Below are 14601 nucleotides of genomic sequence, written 5' to 3' on the forward strand. Positions count from 1 at the left end.
TGCCGCATTGGGGTGTGAGAGGGCACTGCGTTACTGCCGCGGGACAGCAAGAGAGAATAAAGCCCTCACCGCTCTCGGGGCCTTAAAAACTCCCTGTCACTTTTCCGGATCTATCCACTGGGTCTAATTCCGCTTCGGGAAACAAACTGCCCCTTCACTTGTCCCCGCAGTGTAAACGGGACACAGACGCAATGTTTTAACTCACGTCGTGCCCTGCCTTTTCCTACAGCGTTACCACCAGTGGTTTCCGACCACGTACACACCTATCTACCCGTACGCAGCGGCTGCCCTCTCGGCAGGCCGGTCGGTCGCGGCGGACAAGCGGGCGGGCAGGGGGGGGTGGCGGGTGCAGCGGCCGGAGCCCCTTCGTGAGGTGCCCATTATGAAGTACCCCCCTCGGGCACAGCCGGCGCTAACAGCCGCCTCCAGCCGTTGAGGACCGGGGCCGCCTCCGCCGCCCCTCGCAGCCCTCGCCTAGGAAGCAGCGCTAATTGGCAGCCGGGGAGAGCCAACGGGCGGCGGCGGGGCGGGAGCTTGCGCTCCGCTCTGGGCTGGGCGGCCGCCAATCGGAGGGGCGGCGGAGGCGGGCGGCAGTCGGTGCGGCGGAGAGCGGGCGCTGGGCTCGGCTCGCGTTCCTCGGCACTCTCTGGCCGCCTCATCGGCCCCCTCCTTCCCTATCCCCTGCTGCTGCCGGGCACAGGACACGGGCACATCCCGGCACTTCAGGTGAGGGCGGCGCCGTCGGCCTGGGCCCTACCCTTAAAGGAGAGGCTCGAGGCGGAGGCTGAGGTTAAGGTCCCAGTCAGGCTTTGGCCGGGGAGCGTGGAATGGCGGGCGGGTCCCACCGGCGGGCGCGGAGAAGGGGATCTGCCACAGGGCTCCCCCCTGGCGGCTGGGCCCGCGCTGCCCATGGCCGGGTCAGGCCGCATGGGGCCGGTGCTGTGCGGGGAAGGCCCTGGCGGGGGCTCGGCGATGACAGTGCTGAGGGGCAGCGGGAGCGGACGGACGGACGGACGGGTGGATGTGTGCGGCCCGCGGTGGGGTCGGGGCTTCCTGCCGCCCTGGAGCCGGGAAGGTGAAGGTCTCCTTGCACGGCGGCCGGCGGGGAAGGGCAGGGCTGGGGCTCGGCGGGATGACGACACGGGCTGTGGGGAGGCTTGGTTCCTGTGGGGGGGAAGAGCGCTGCTCGCTATGCAGTGACCCACTCGGGGGTGGCGACGGCTTTGGTTGTGGGGCAGGAGGGGAGGGAGGCCTCAAATTGAGCGGTTGGGTTTTTCCTTCCCGGTTTTGAAATCCCGGCGTCCGGGATGATGGTAGGTAACGACGCTGGTTTGGTGAGAGGAGGTGTTTGTATGGGGGAGAGCGAGATTTTAAGCAGCTAACAGCCTCTCGAGAACCAGTGATGATCTAGCTAAGTCAGGCTTGTTGGTTTTGCCGTTGCCGCCTTCTCTCTTAACTTTCCCTTTTTTGGCTCACGGAAAGAATCTCCTCATCTCCCACAGTAACGTCTGTGTGATAGACAGAAGTTTCTTTATATGCATCGAGGCTACCTGGTTCCAGAAGGACTGGGTGTCTACAGTGTCTGACTGGCTTGCTGCATCCATCTTTCCCAGCTGCCCAGCTGTCTCGGGTTGGAGTGACTCAGAAGCCGATAGGCTCGGTCTTCTGAGCCTTCATCCCTGTGCCCTAGCAGTGAATGAGGCCAGAAAGGTGCGAGTGCCATATGCTGTCCTTTGTAAGTCGAACGTTCGAAAATGAAATATAATCTTGCAGTTTTAAATGCTCGGTTTTCTTGGTAGCTGTTTTTGATCAAACCCCAGATTAGTCAGGATAACAAGTACACCACTGCTCACGTTTCCTTTACCTGTTTTGGTGAGTTTGATCATTTGTATGTGATGCAGACCAGAGTAAAAACTGAGCCTTGGGATGCGCTAGACACTTATGTTGCACTGTGTGACCTTACAGCAGACTGCATAAGAGGTTGCCATAAGACTGTTTTCTCTTGCTATGGGGGAGGGAGGGATTTTTTTCCCTTCTGCTAATTCGGATTTAAGTCCAGAGTTTGTTTATCCTTCTCTAAAGACAAAACCTTTCCTCCTATTTGAAAGGGTGAAAACCATTAACAGTCATAATAGTCATAGCAAAGACTGTGTTATGTAAGTGACTGAGTTTTCATTCTGTTTTCAGTGCAACAAAAGGATCATTCTTATATGTCTGTGATAAGACCAGTAGAGAAATATTGCTTCATTGCTTTATTAGGCAGGGGGGAATACTTACATTTTGGCTTTAAGGTGAGAGGCAACCGAAGCAATTTGCCAACTGTATTTTGGATGAGCAAAACTTCTTAATTGTGTTTTTGACTATTAAGGTTATTAGCACCGAAGGCTAATGTGCTTGCTCTTTCTGAAATCACCTTTTGTCAAACTTGCAATTTGCCTTCAAAGATAACAGGGTTACATTCTGCCAATTATGACTGAATCAGCTTAAGCAGTAGTGGTATTAGTGCATGGGGCATGTCTGATTAACACAATGCAGCCTCATTTTAGAGCTCTCTGATCATACTCTAACACAGCTTAGGCACGGTAAGCAGGAGAGGAGTGCAGGTGCTACCTTGTCCTCTGTGGTGTTAATGTTGGCATGGCTGTTCACTGTTCAAGGGCTCCAGACTCCCCTTGGTGCATAGTTTACAGTTCTAGAGTTGGTTTCTTTGGCTCAGGGTCTAATAAACATTAAAAACTGCCCTGGGGGTTAAACTGCATACCACACATCAAGCAACTATATCAGTGTTAACAGGAAGACACATAGCACAATTGTAGTTAGAGATTAAATAGTTTATTCGTGTTTGATAGGCAAAACTGGTTTGGGATTATTTTTTACTGATTGTTTTTGCTTGTTTACTTTCTCTCCTTTTGAAGAGGGTGCTCTGCAAGTGGTTGCAGTAGGTAATACCAAGCTGACAAATCAGATGGCAGTTATGGTTGCTGGGCTTGATGTTAGCTGTATACATCTTAAGTGGGTGGTTTTAAGTATTCTTTAACTTTTCTTTAACTGCTGTAGGTATATGAGAGATGTTCTGTATTCCACAAGTCATCTCTGTAACAAAAACTTGATTTTACTTTATAGTGTGTATTTACTTGTATTTTTCTAATATTTTTTCTGTTTTATTCCCTTAATATTTGCAATACCATTACAGTAGCATGGCTTTCTGAGTGTGGGGTGGTATTCTGTGCAGCATTTTGATCTGTGCGTGTTTGTAGGTAGTAATTTCAGAGAATACCTAGATGTATTTCTAGTGGGTAAATGTCTGGTTTGTTTTGCTCTATCAGGGTACTTGAATGTTGGTCTCAAAATCAGGATTGTGAACCTGTTGTTTTTACCAGGTGACATGTTTGGATGATTTAGTGGTAGGCACGGGAAATTTTGTTCTCATGCTCTGTTCATCCAGCATATGGGTACCTTTTTCTTCTCTGGAGCTGAGTGAACTACTCAGTTAAAGATGTCCTTATGTCAATTCTGTGCTTCCCTGATTATGGTTAAAATGAGTCTAAAGGTTACTGTGACTTGAATTGGTAGCCTGCAAGGCAAAGATATTTACGTTTGTCACAGGAATGGCAAAGGATAAAATGCTGAGCAGTGCTGCTAGTCAAAAATTGTCTGTGCTTCTGTGAATCTGTGGGATTAAAACAGATTACCTAAAAGGTAGCTTTCTGCTTCTGAGATGATATATGGTTTCTCAATATGGGAGTAGCAGGTCCTGGAAAGAGTTGCATCTTCTCATACAATAAGCAGGAGGATTGTAGGTGCAGATTGAAGGGTTTTTTTTAATAGATCTATTTAAGCATGCATGTAAACTAATACATTGGAGTAGTGTTTTGCTGGTTCTTAGGATTCCTGCTTTATAAAAGAAGTTCTAAAGTCTAATGACTTGAGACTGAGACCTGGAAAGAAGTCTCTAATGCTTGAAGCCTAGTCTGTGAGATGAACAACCTTTTTGTAACATAGGATTTAATTCAAATTCTGTGTTAATCCATAAAACTTCAAGAAGTGTCGTTCCTTTCAACTAAACCTAATTACTGTTTTTTGGCTTGTCTTAATGTAATGATGAATTGTTCTTAGGGCATTAAAAGGAAGAAAGCGGGAAATAACAACGATGTAACTGTACTGAGATAAACTAAGTATTCAGAGTCTGTGGTTGAATAAAATGGTGTGCTTAATATGAATGTTACTTGGCTAGTTGGCTCACAGAGGATGAAACGAATACTCTGAAGTTGACAGTAAAAAGGCTGCTGTATCCTGGGTTGGTTCACAGTCTGTAATCATAGTTGAGTTCGTCACAAAACTTGAATGTCATTCCTTTGTATGCTGTCCTGCAAGGTACCTTGCTTGGGAGAAAGGAACAGCCAAAATTTCTTTTAATGGTGTTGGTCTAGTATCTGCTTTAATGTGTGCTGTGAGTGATTCTGCTGGAGCAGTTATGCATTGGTAGAGCCCTGTGAATCTTGGTGGACAGGATGTGTCAATATTTGAGAAGGTTCCCAGCCCTAATTGGTAAATAGGGATAGAGCAAGTATGGGTATTGTAGTGCAGCACTGTAATAAGCTTTGAAGCAAAACAAACAAAAAAAGTACCTGAAGGCTTTAAGTGATGAGATCTGCTTCAACATTTTAGAATATGCAAATGTTTAAAAACTCTTCTGGCTTATGCAACACATTGTAAATATTTTGATAGTGTTGGAAACCTGTATCTCACATTGTTTGGTTTTGGGCCAATGCATGTTATTAACACTTTTTGCATGTGTAGGTCTCTGCTTTAAGGTAAGAGTTAATTCCAAGGCATCTACAGACCTAAAATTTTAAACAAGCTTCTTTGCCTTTTATCATGTAATCTAGACCCCTGAATAACAAACCAGAGTACAATGTAACAGCAAAAATGGTGAAGATAAGAACAGCACGTCAAATCATGTTGTTAAACATTTGTTTCAAACAGTTTTACTGAAGCCAAAAAAGACTGTATTTTATGTAGTCTTTTCTCATAAATGTATAGATGTGACATAGGAGATGCCCTGAGAATGGGTGCCATGCAAATTTTAAGTGACGCTGTGACTCAGGAGTTCACAAGTATGTATTTTAAATATCTTCTTATGCCTGTTGTGATTTATGTATCACAGAATCGTGATGCACTTGCAAGCTCTTAGCTTTTGATTATAAAGTAGCAGGTTGTTTACTAATATTAAAGCTGGATGATGGTGGCATTCTGTAATCCTCACTGTGAAGTGTCATTTTGCAGAGGTGTGACCCTTCTTTCTGTCTTGTTATTATTGTGGCTTTGTATACGAGTATCACAAATAGGACTCATAAATCTGATGTTTATGTACGATAGTATGTTAATCTCCCCCATGTATCAGCCTGATGTACTGCCAGCTGGTGATTGAAGTAACAAAAGGTGTGTATTGACTGAGCTCTGAGAGGACCAGCAGAGTTCTGGTACATGACATCTCTAACTGCTTTCTGAGTATAGCCAGGGGTTCTGGGTTCCAGCACCGGCTTGCATGGAATCTTAATTAGCACTGTAATGGTAGATGAGCCTTAAAGTAAGAAGTCTGTTTGTTCTCAGTAGCAGATACATCACCATGCAGGCATACTTCACTATTCTTATAAGCTTATGTGTTTGTTTTTTTTTTATTAATTTTGGACTTAATAGGTCAAGTAAAGGGTGCAGGGTGAATATGCTTAATGTACCCTTCTTAAAAGAGGTAATGTGAAGTACAGATTTCAATAAATGGTCTGCCATGAGTCACAGGACTAATGGAGCATCTTTTTTAGCTTAACTTACACCTCTGATCCTCTCCATTAAAGAAGCTTTCTTTGGCAGATTGGCAGTTACCTGGATCACTGCAGAGTGGAATAGTGCTGGTTTCTTGTCAGGAGAAATGATAAATCTATGACAAACAGATGTGTATACATATATATGTATATATATATATATATACATGTATATGTGTGTGTATATATGTCATTTACGTGAAATAATACAGCTGGTCTAACTTACATTTGTGCTTATCTTGAACAGCGTGGTTAATCTCTAGGGCAAACTTAACTGAAGGTGGTTTTCCCAAGTTCTTCCTGTGTTGAGGTGATGGTTCCCTTCCAAAATGTGAGCTCTAAGTGTGAGAACTGAAACTGGGTAACCATTTCCTTTCAACAACTTATCTTTAATTTTTGTGTTAGTGGAGAGCTTCATATAAAGAATGTTGTCAATCCTGTCATTTGTGAAGTGAGATATAAATTGAGTGGCTAGCTGTTCCTCTTTTTGGCAATTACATTTCTTGGAAACTTATGCCCACAGCTGAGAGTATTGCCATGTCGTTGATTAGTTCTACTATTATGGTAGGCCACTACCAACAAATGTGCACGGCACAGCCACTAAGTCTCCTCCCCCTGGGATGGGGAGAGAATTGGAAGAGAAAAGGTGAAAAAACTTGTGGGTTGAGATAAAGACAGTTTAAGTAAAGCAGAGCTGGTTCATTTGAAAGTAGGAACAACCAGCACACATGGATCAGCCAATACATAGTGCCACTTCCCAAAGCAAACTTTCATGCTGTCTTGAGGAACAGAGTCCTAGGTGGAAACAGGTCAATTAGTGAAACAAGTTGGATAGTGTTGCTGTATCATTGATAGCTTGTGGTGGTTGACCCTGGCTGGATGCTAGGTGCCCAGCAAAGCTGCTCTGTCACTCTCCTGTCCTGAACTGGAAAGGGGAGAGAAAATGTAATGAAAGGGTTGAGATAAGGACAGAGAGAGATCACATATCAGTTACTGTCAGAGACAAAACAGGCTTGACTTGGGGAAATTAATTTATTGCCAATCAAATCGCTGTAGGATGATGAGAAAATAACACCAAATCTTGAAACATCTTCCACCCACTCCTCTCATCTTCCCAGGCTCAACCTCGCTTTCAGTTTTTCTTTATCGCCTCTCCCTAGGCAGTGCAAGGGACAGAGAATGGGCCTGCAGTAGTCTCTGCTGCTCCTTCCTCCTCACAGTCTTGCTCTGCTCCAGCATGGGGTCCCTCCCACAGTCCACCATGAACTTCTCCCACGTGAGTCCTTCCCACAGGCTATAGCTCTTCACATACTGCTCCAGCATGGGTCCCTCACAGGGTTGCAAGTCTTGCAAGCAAATGTGCTCCAGTGGAGGCTCCTCAGAAGCATGTCTTGGGGATAGCTTTAGTGAATAGGTGCTTTTTAATCTGTAGATAACGCATTAATGTTCTATAGACATCTAAAGAGGTGATAGTTAATATAAACAGTTTTTAAACTGCTGCTGCTCTTAATGTTGAAGTAGTTTGATTATCCAGTTGCTAATAATACACAGTACAAATGCAAAAGAATGATTAATAGATTTTAATCCAGAAAGTAGCTATTTGTAATGATCTCACCTTGTCAGAAAAGGACAAGCCATGGGACTTTTGTGGATGAATCCCTGTTGGAATTTGATGTAGCCACAAAGAAAACTTCCCATTTATAAAGAATGGGTGTAGGGTCCACAACAGCCCTGATAGCTATCTTTTGTTACATTTGTTACCATGAACTTCCCCTATTTTCCACTTCAGGTATAGCTAGTTCTGTAGCAACAGTGTTTTGGTTGGGTTTCTTTTATTTTTTTCTTCTAATGTGGCTTTGGGGACAGCTGTTAAATCTTGTGTGATTTCCTGTGACTTTTGCATGGCAAAGTAGTATTATTTTATCAGATTCACAAATCTGAGTCTTCTCAGTTCAAGCCAGAAATGGTCAGAGTCAGCTCGGATCTGGTATGTAGGTAGTCACTTCTTTTAGGTCTGAATCCATTTTTTTTGAGTTACAGTGTATGAAGTTCCTTTGTGTTGAATTCAACATGCTCTTTGAGTTAGGCCATTGTCACCTGTAGTGTTAAGTGCCATGCCAATTTTAGTACTGCAAAAGTGAAACATGGAACATATGTTAGTGAGATCAAAGGGCCCCACAGTAATACGGCCTTCTCCTTCACACATCAGCTTGCTGCAGAAGGAGCTGGCTGTGTTGTGTTATTTAGTGTGCTCTGGTGATCTCCAGTAGATATCAGTTAGTTCCCATGGGGTTCATGAGCTACTGAAAGATATTCTAGAATATCTGGAGTGTTAGTATTCATTAAAGTTGTTAATAATTCAAACAACTAACAAATACTATTGCAGGAGTGTCACCACTCCTTTCTTGACAACTTAATCCTCTCTACCTACCTATTATAACCACGTAAATGCTGTTCAGCCATGTGACCTGCACAGTGAGATTTCAGTGATATTAAATGGGCTTGATTTATGTTCCCAAATGCAAACATCTTATCTCTTGTGTGCATACCATCTGCACATAAATAATGAAAATATATTTTTGCTTGACTTTCAGGGTCTCAGATTTTGTCTCGTATGTATACTTGCTTATTCCTTTTGTTGGCATAACATCTTGCGATTTGTTAAAATAGCTCAGAAGCTTGTTGCTATTTCTAGTCACAGTGATGAAGCAAGTAGCTTCAAAACCAGTACGGTCTGTGTTGCTCCTAAAACAGGAAGTCAGGTTGTTTCCCTGATGCCCTGCTATTTGTTCTTGCTACGTGCTGTGTGTTGGCTCTCTTTATGTGGCTGTGCTGTGACGAGAGTTGGTTCCCTGGTCCAGCTAGAAGCTTCTTATTTTTTGGCAGAGTAATTTTCAGCTGGATAAAGCTTAGCACCTGGCTTCCTGAATGTAGTCAAAGGCATAGGTCAGGAGGAGTGACTGGGCATGTGGGAGAAGACCAGATCAACCTTTGGCAGAACAAGTTTGTACCATAATAAAGTGATCAGGCAAGGTATTGAGGTGAGCAGTACAGTGAATAATTTCTATAAAGTTAGGCTGTAAGTTAACGTTGGATATAAGTAAGTCTTTGTAGACGTGCTTTTATAATCCCATGTATGCCAAAAATGGTCAAACGTAATAAAGAAAATGCAGTATATATAAATGGAACAGTGTTGCTCATCCTACCAGCTGAAGCTGTGCTACATGAGCTGCTGAAATACAACTGAGAAAGATTTAATGCTTATTGCCTAGATTTACGATCTTTAAGCTGTTAAGGGTATTGAAGATGTGATTAAACTTATGTTTCTCAATTTTTAGCAATTTTAAATGCATGGCTGAGTGAGTTATATGTATCAAATTATCTTAAATTAATAAATTTAAAGGTAGATGTGCTGCTTTCTTGAATTAAAAGGCAGAATTGATATACTTCTTGAAGTTGAACAGGTTCCAAGTAGAAAGGAGCTAAAAGTCTTTGCTTTTTGGCTTCCAGAATACTCATGTGTAAGTAACTTTAATGTGTACTAACGTGTAGTGCTGATATATATTCTTCTGTAATGAAATAATGTATTCATAAAAAAAAGTGAATACTAAATATTTGTTTTAAATTCCTAGCAGAAGGCTTAATCTGTTAATACTTTATTGTTCAACCAGGTGCTGAAGAACTAGCTTTGAGTTCCAACTCAATATTTAATTTCCAAAATGAACTCAATCTTGTGGAAATAACCAAGTGAAACTGCTTACCTACCTTATTGTAACCTTTTGTTTGGTTGTGATTTTTATTTTGTTGGCTTCCTTATTCCGCAAAAATAATTGAACAGGATTAGTTGGATCTTCCTCTTACTTTTGTTCTGTGGTAGTGCCCAGTCTGCTGCCTTGGCTAATCTCAGCAAAGCACTGTTCCACCTGATGGTTTTTTTTGAAGGAGGTGCATAGATACACAAATTAACCAGCAGAGAACATCTTCCCAAGGAAGCAGACTGAGCAGTACTGCGGAACACTGTGTGCTTTGCTTTGCTTTTGTAAATTGTTGTCTGCACTGGGAAAGGTGAAAGATCATTCAATGGATGTCTTGAATATCTTGTCTGTTCGTTGAGGTAGGACCAGATCTGTTATTTATGTTCCTAAACACAAATTTAGGGAGATGAAAGGTCAATCTGTACAGTTTTAAAGGTGAAACCCTAAAGTAGGGTGAACCCTAAAATTGATTTGAAACTAGATTTGATCTTAAAATTGGTTTGAATTTGGCTAAGTAATCCGTTGTCCATATTAGCAGCTGCTTCTGCTTTGGCTTGTAGTATCCCTGTATCAAAGAACAATATGGGGATCTTGTGTGTATCTAATTATTTTTAGCACTTGGTTTAGATCAGGCTGTTGCATCGTTTCTGGTAGAACATAAATCCTGTGAGTTCTTTGGGTATCATGAGTGAAATCTGTTCTGTGCAATTTTAATCATTGTACGTCAGTAACAAGCAGTTCAGCAACTGATACATGCAAATAGATAAGACAAATATCATGCATTAATTCTGCATTTATTTTAGGTTATGCAAGACAATATAGAGCTTATTTGCTTTAGATTTTTATCAGTCTAATAAAATAGTCTCACTTTCTCAAAACATCCATTGGCTTAGGTTTTTCACTAGAGCTGTAGAGAAACTACAAGTGCGATTGGAGATCTGATATTTCTGCCTGTTTTTCCTCCTCTCCTTTCTTGCATCAGAGGCTAGATAGGAAGCAAATGTGCTTCTACATGTTACTAGGTATAGCAGAAATACTTTGTTTAATTAAGGGCAAACTGTGCTAAATTTAATGCATAATGCTTACCAGTGTATTTCTGAACACAATTACTAGTTTTACAGTAATAATTTTAGCAGGTTTTATGCTGTTTCCAAGAGATCTTACTGCATAGCAAGGAAATACAGAAAGAGTTGAACAGGTTTGATGTCTTCAAGTACATCAAAATATATTTTCATTGTGCACATTTAATGCAATTTTTTTTGCATGTGCAGTGCCTATTTCTCATTTCATACCTATGGATAAAATACTGCTTTTTTTTTAATGAATACTGCTGTCCCAGTATCATATCTTTTGAGGTTGTTGTGAATTATGTTAGTAGCTCAGCTGGACAGTTTATAAAGTTTCTATGAGATTTCTAATTTTCAGGGATGTGTTGGGCTCAGCTTTGGCTAGTGTATTGCATTTGGAATGCAATTTATTAGGTAGGAAAAATAATCTGAGAAGCTGTTGTACGAATTGGCTCTTTAAAGTTGAAGATGTTATAAACATGCTTTTGTAAGTATGTGCGTTGAATTTGTCAATGAAAAAAAGTCCCATGAATCAATTTTTATTGCAGCAAACAGAGAACAAAGTTCTGCAGTCTCATTTCAGAAAAAAAAAGGCTTTTATAAAAATCTTGTAAAACACTTTATAATGCAATAGCAATTGATTTGGGCAGTGTTTAGTCCTGCAAATGGGCAGAAATAAGCAATGTAAAACTTGCGGCTGTTGTTCAATTGCTTTGTCACTGTTGTGAGTACTATTAAGGCTATAGTCATTATTCACTAGTTGTCTAAAATTTCTGAGCAGGGAGCACTAGCTCATACCTGTTGAGGGTTAGTTGCTGCCTGTCCTATTTATTTATATAATAGGTAAGAGGATGTGTGTGCCTGAATTTGTTTCTCCAGGAATCTCTGCAGTGTTCTTTAAAGCATGGGTCTGTTTTCCAGAACGGATTAAATTTGAGCTACTTTCTCTAGTTATGCAGCTGTGTTGGGTCATGAGCATTATTGGGATGTGCAAAGAATAGCATATTGCACCTTGTCATTTACATCAGAGTCACTGTGTAAGTTTTAAATTTGGAATACTGCGAAAAATCTCAATCTGGCTATAGTATCTCCCCTCAAAGAGGAAGGAATGCAAGTCATGTCTTCCATCTAACTTTTCCATCACCCAGTTTCAAGTACTTAACTGCTCTGCATAGCTGTGAATACTGAAAGGGATGTGGGAAATCTTAACTACATAAGCTTAAAAAGACATTTTTAAATCTTGTTTTGGAATTGGCTAACTTTATTTAGCAAAGTTTTTCTCTTTTAAGGCGAGTAGAACGAAAAAATCACCATTTTGGGTGAAAGATGCATACAAGTAGGGATTTGGCATACCTAGTCAAATGCATAAAATGAAAATGAAACAATATAAAGGTTTATCTGAAGCTAGCCTACTGAAACTTAAATATTAAAGCAAGTGAGAAATTATCTACTCGAAAATCTGCTTTATTTGTTATTGGATTTCTTCTGATTTTGTCTAGAATTTAAAACTTGATCTAGAATTACGGTGTTAAGCTAAATGAATTCAGATGGTAAATTACATCCAGATCCTGAAATTGTTGAATAAATTATTGGAATATTACTATTAAATAGAGGACAGTAAAAGATGAGTAGAGTTTTTCAGAATTTGGATAGGGCTTCAGTGCCTTTATAGGCAAAAGTGCTGGATTTCTGGATTTCTACCTTTCTACCTATTTTACTTATGCTAGACTCTGTTGACTTACACCTTTCCAGAGACTAGAAATGGGCGGTGGTGTTGCGTTTTGTGTCTGTCAGTTGGTATCATGTAGAGTTAGTAAAACTAATTTGTGTTAGTTTTGCTAGGATTTAGTCAAAGCTGTGAGTCAGCACTAAATCCATTTGAATGGCCTTCTTTGCACTAGTTTTAGGTTGGAAAGGCTATCCTTAGTAACTTCTTTGATTAGTACAGTAGAGATACATACAAGCAAGCAGAGAGAGCTTAGAAAACCCCCTTTTCTGGTATCGCATAACACTACTTCTGTTGCAATTCAGAATTGTTCCAGTTAGTGCCAGGCATTGTTATTCGGAGCCTGAGAATGAAGAGCAACAGAAGATTCTTGTGTTAACTACTGCAGCTCTTACAAAAGGCCTTCAAAGCTGAACCACCGGTGGGTACTGTATTGTAACAAAATACTGGCAAAGCTCAGATGGTTTGATGTCATTAGAGTTCTTTAATTTGTTTAAAAATGAGAATAAACGTGTAAACATTTCTAAAAGAATAGCTGCCTTCATTTGAAAGGAGTTTTAGATGCCAGTGGTAGAAATCCCAAACTGAAATATTTGCGGTTTAGAGCTTTATCTTTCTTTGGAATGTAGTTGGGAATTGATCATTAAGGACTCTCTTCACATTCCTGTGATTTGCATTGAGAATTGTAATATTGGATTGCCTATGATTAAGCACAAGATCAGATAATTGAATATCTAATAATTGTGTGAGAATAATATGAAATAACAATGCAAATACTGAGGGGGTAATAAAAAGAACAAACCTCATGCCAATGGATGTTACAATGAAAGTATATTCATAGGATAAGAAGCAGTTCTACCAAGACATAACAAGCTCAGGACAAAAACTGTTTTGTTGAGTAGGTGTTTACCAAATGAATGTTCTTTAAAAGTGTTAGTTACTTGTTTATTTGCAATTTACATTATACAAAATGGACTATAAAGAAAAACCTGTATCATTATATGAATTGGGTATAGTTTACATTTTCTATGTTGTGTTACTGTGACATTTTTCTTCAATTATTAAAATTCATAGTTAAGGGATTAGTTAATGGCTTTGGCTGCAAGGTTCAACTGTGTAGCCTTCTACTTTAGCATAAAAAGAAAAGATGGACTACAGTTGTGTGTCTGTATGTAATGAAATGTAACTGGCTGTGGGAACGGTGCTCTTGTGACTGATTTAGTTCTTGTCCTTTGAAAGCTGAATGTTTGAAGATGTCTTGTGATGGGAACTCTACAATCATCTATGAATTCACAAGATTTTCAAGATGCAACTGGAAAGATGCTAGATGCAACTGGAAAGATGCTATGCTCCCTTTGCCAGGAAAGGTTGGATGGTTTTTTGAGGTTCCTTCTAACCTGGGCTGTTACGTAATTTCTGTGATCATTGTAAATTGACAAATACTCAGCTGAAGTATTTCTTGTGGGAATTAATTACTGTAGTGAAGTGTGGCTTTTGAACCCTCTTTGAAGACCTATTTGACATATTGAGTAGTCCAGCCTCATCAATTTGGTCTTGTTTTCGGCATCCATCTGACCCTTACTATAATTCTCATGTTGTGCCAATCTGCTAAATTATTGTAGTGACTTCCCATTAAAATCTAACATTGAAAATGTATCCATACCTTACCTTGATTTTCTGGGAAGCTGAAAGGAAGAGGATTTCTTTCCTGTTTAAAAACAACGTCTGGTAGACTGTCCTCTGTCATGGTTAAGTGACTCACTGATTGAGTCAAATGGAGTAAGGTGTTTCCAATGCTTAACTGAGCAGCCACCAGTCCATGAAGGGATCAATAAACATTAGCCACCTTTCTCTCAAACTGTTTTGTGTTGAAATTATAGGCTTTTTAAGGTAGTGTGACAAATGCAAACTAGGTAATAAAACTTTCTCTTCCTATGAAATGACTGAATATTTCATAGAATCACAGAATGGTTTGGGTTGGAAGTAACCTGAAAAGGCCATCTAGTTCCAACCTCCTGCCATGGGCAGGGACACCTTCCACCAGACCAGGTTGCTCAAAGCCACATCCAGCCTGGCCTTTGAACACTGCCTGGAATGGGACATCTACCATTTCTCAGGGCAACCTGTTCCAGTGCCTCACCATGCTCATAGTGAAGAATTTCTTCCTAATACCTTTTTATTTAATTTCTTTAAATTTAACTTCAGCAGTTGCAAGGGGAAAAGATAGGCAT

At 40.8% G+C, this 14601-nt stretch overlaps 1 protein-coding gene across 2 annotated transcripts in view; it reads left to right on the plus strand.

Annotated features, from left to right (window-relative positions):
* The first annotated feature begins 583 nt into the window (after positions 1-583).
* PACSIN2 (protein kinase C and casein kinase substrate in neurons 2) overlaps positions 584-14601 on the plus strand; it is a 54240-nt gene continuing 40222 nt past the window's right edge. For both annotated transcript variants that reach the window (XM_034062981.1, XM_034062982.1), the window contains exon 1: positions 584-726. The gene's annotated coding sequence lies outside the window, so the exon portion shown is untranslated. The remainder of the gene's footprint in view (positions 727-14601) is intronic.

Source organism: Melopsittacus undulatus, chromosome 5 (assembly GCF_012275295.1).
Source record: "Melopsittacus undulatus isolate bMelUnd1 chromosome 5, bMelUnd1.mat.Z, whole genome shotgun sequence".
NCBI classification, from domain to species: Eukaryota; Metazoa; Chordata; class Aves; order Psittaciformes; family Psittaculidae; genus Melopsittacus; species Melopsittacus undulatus.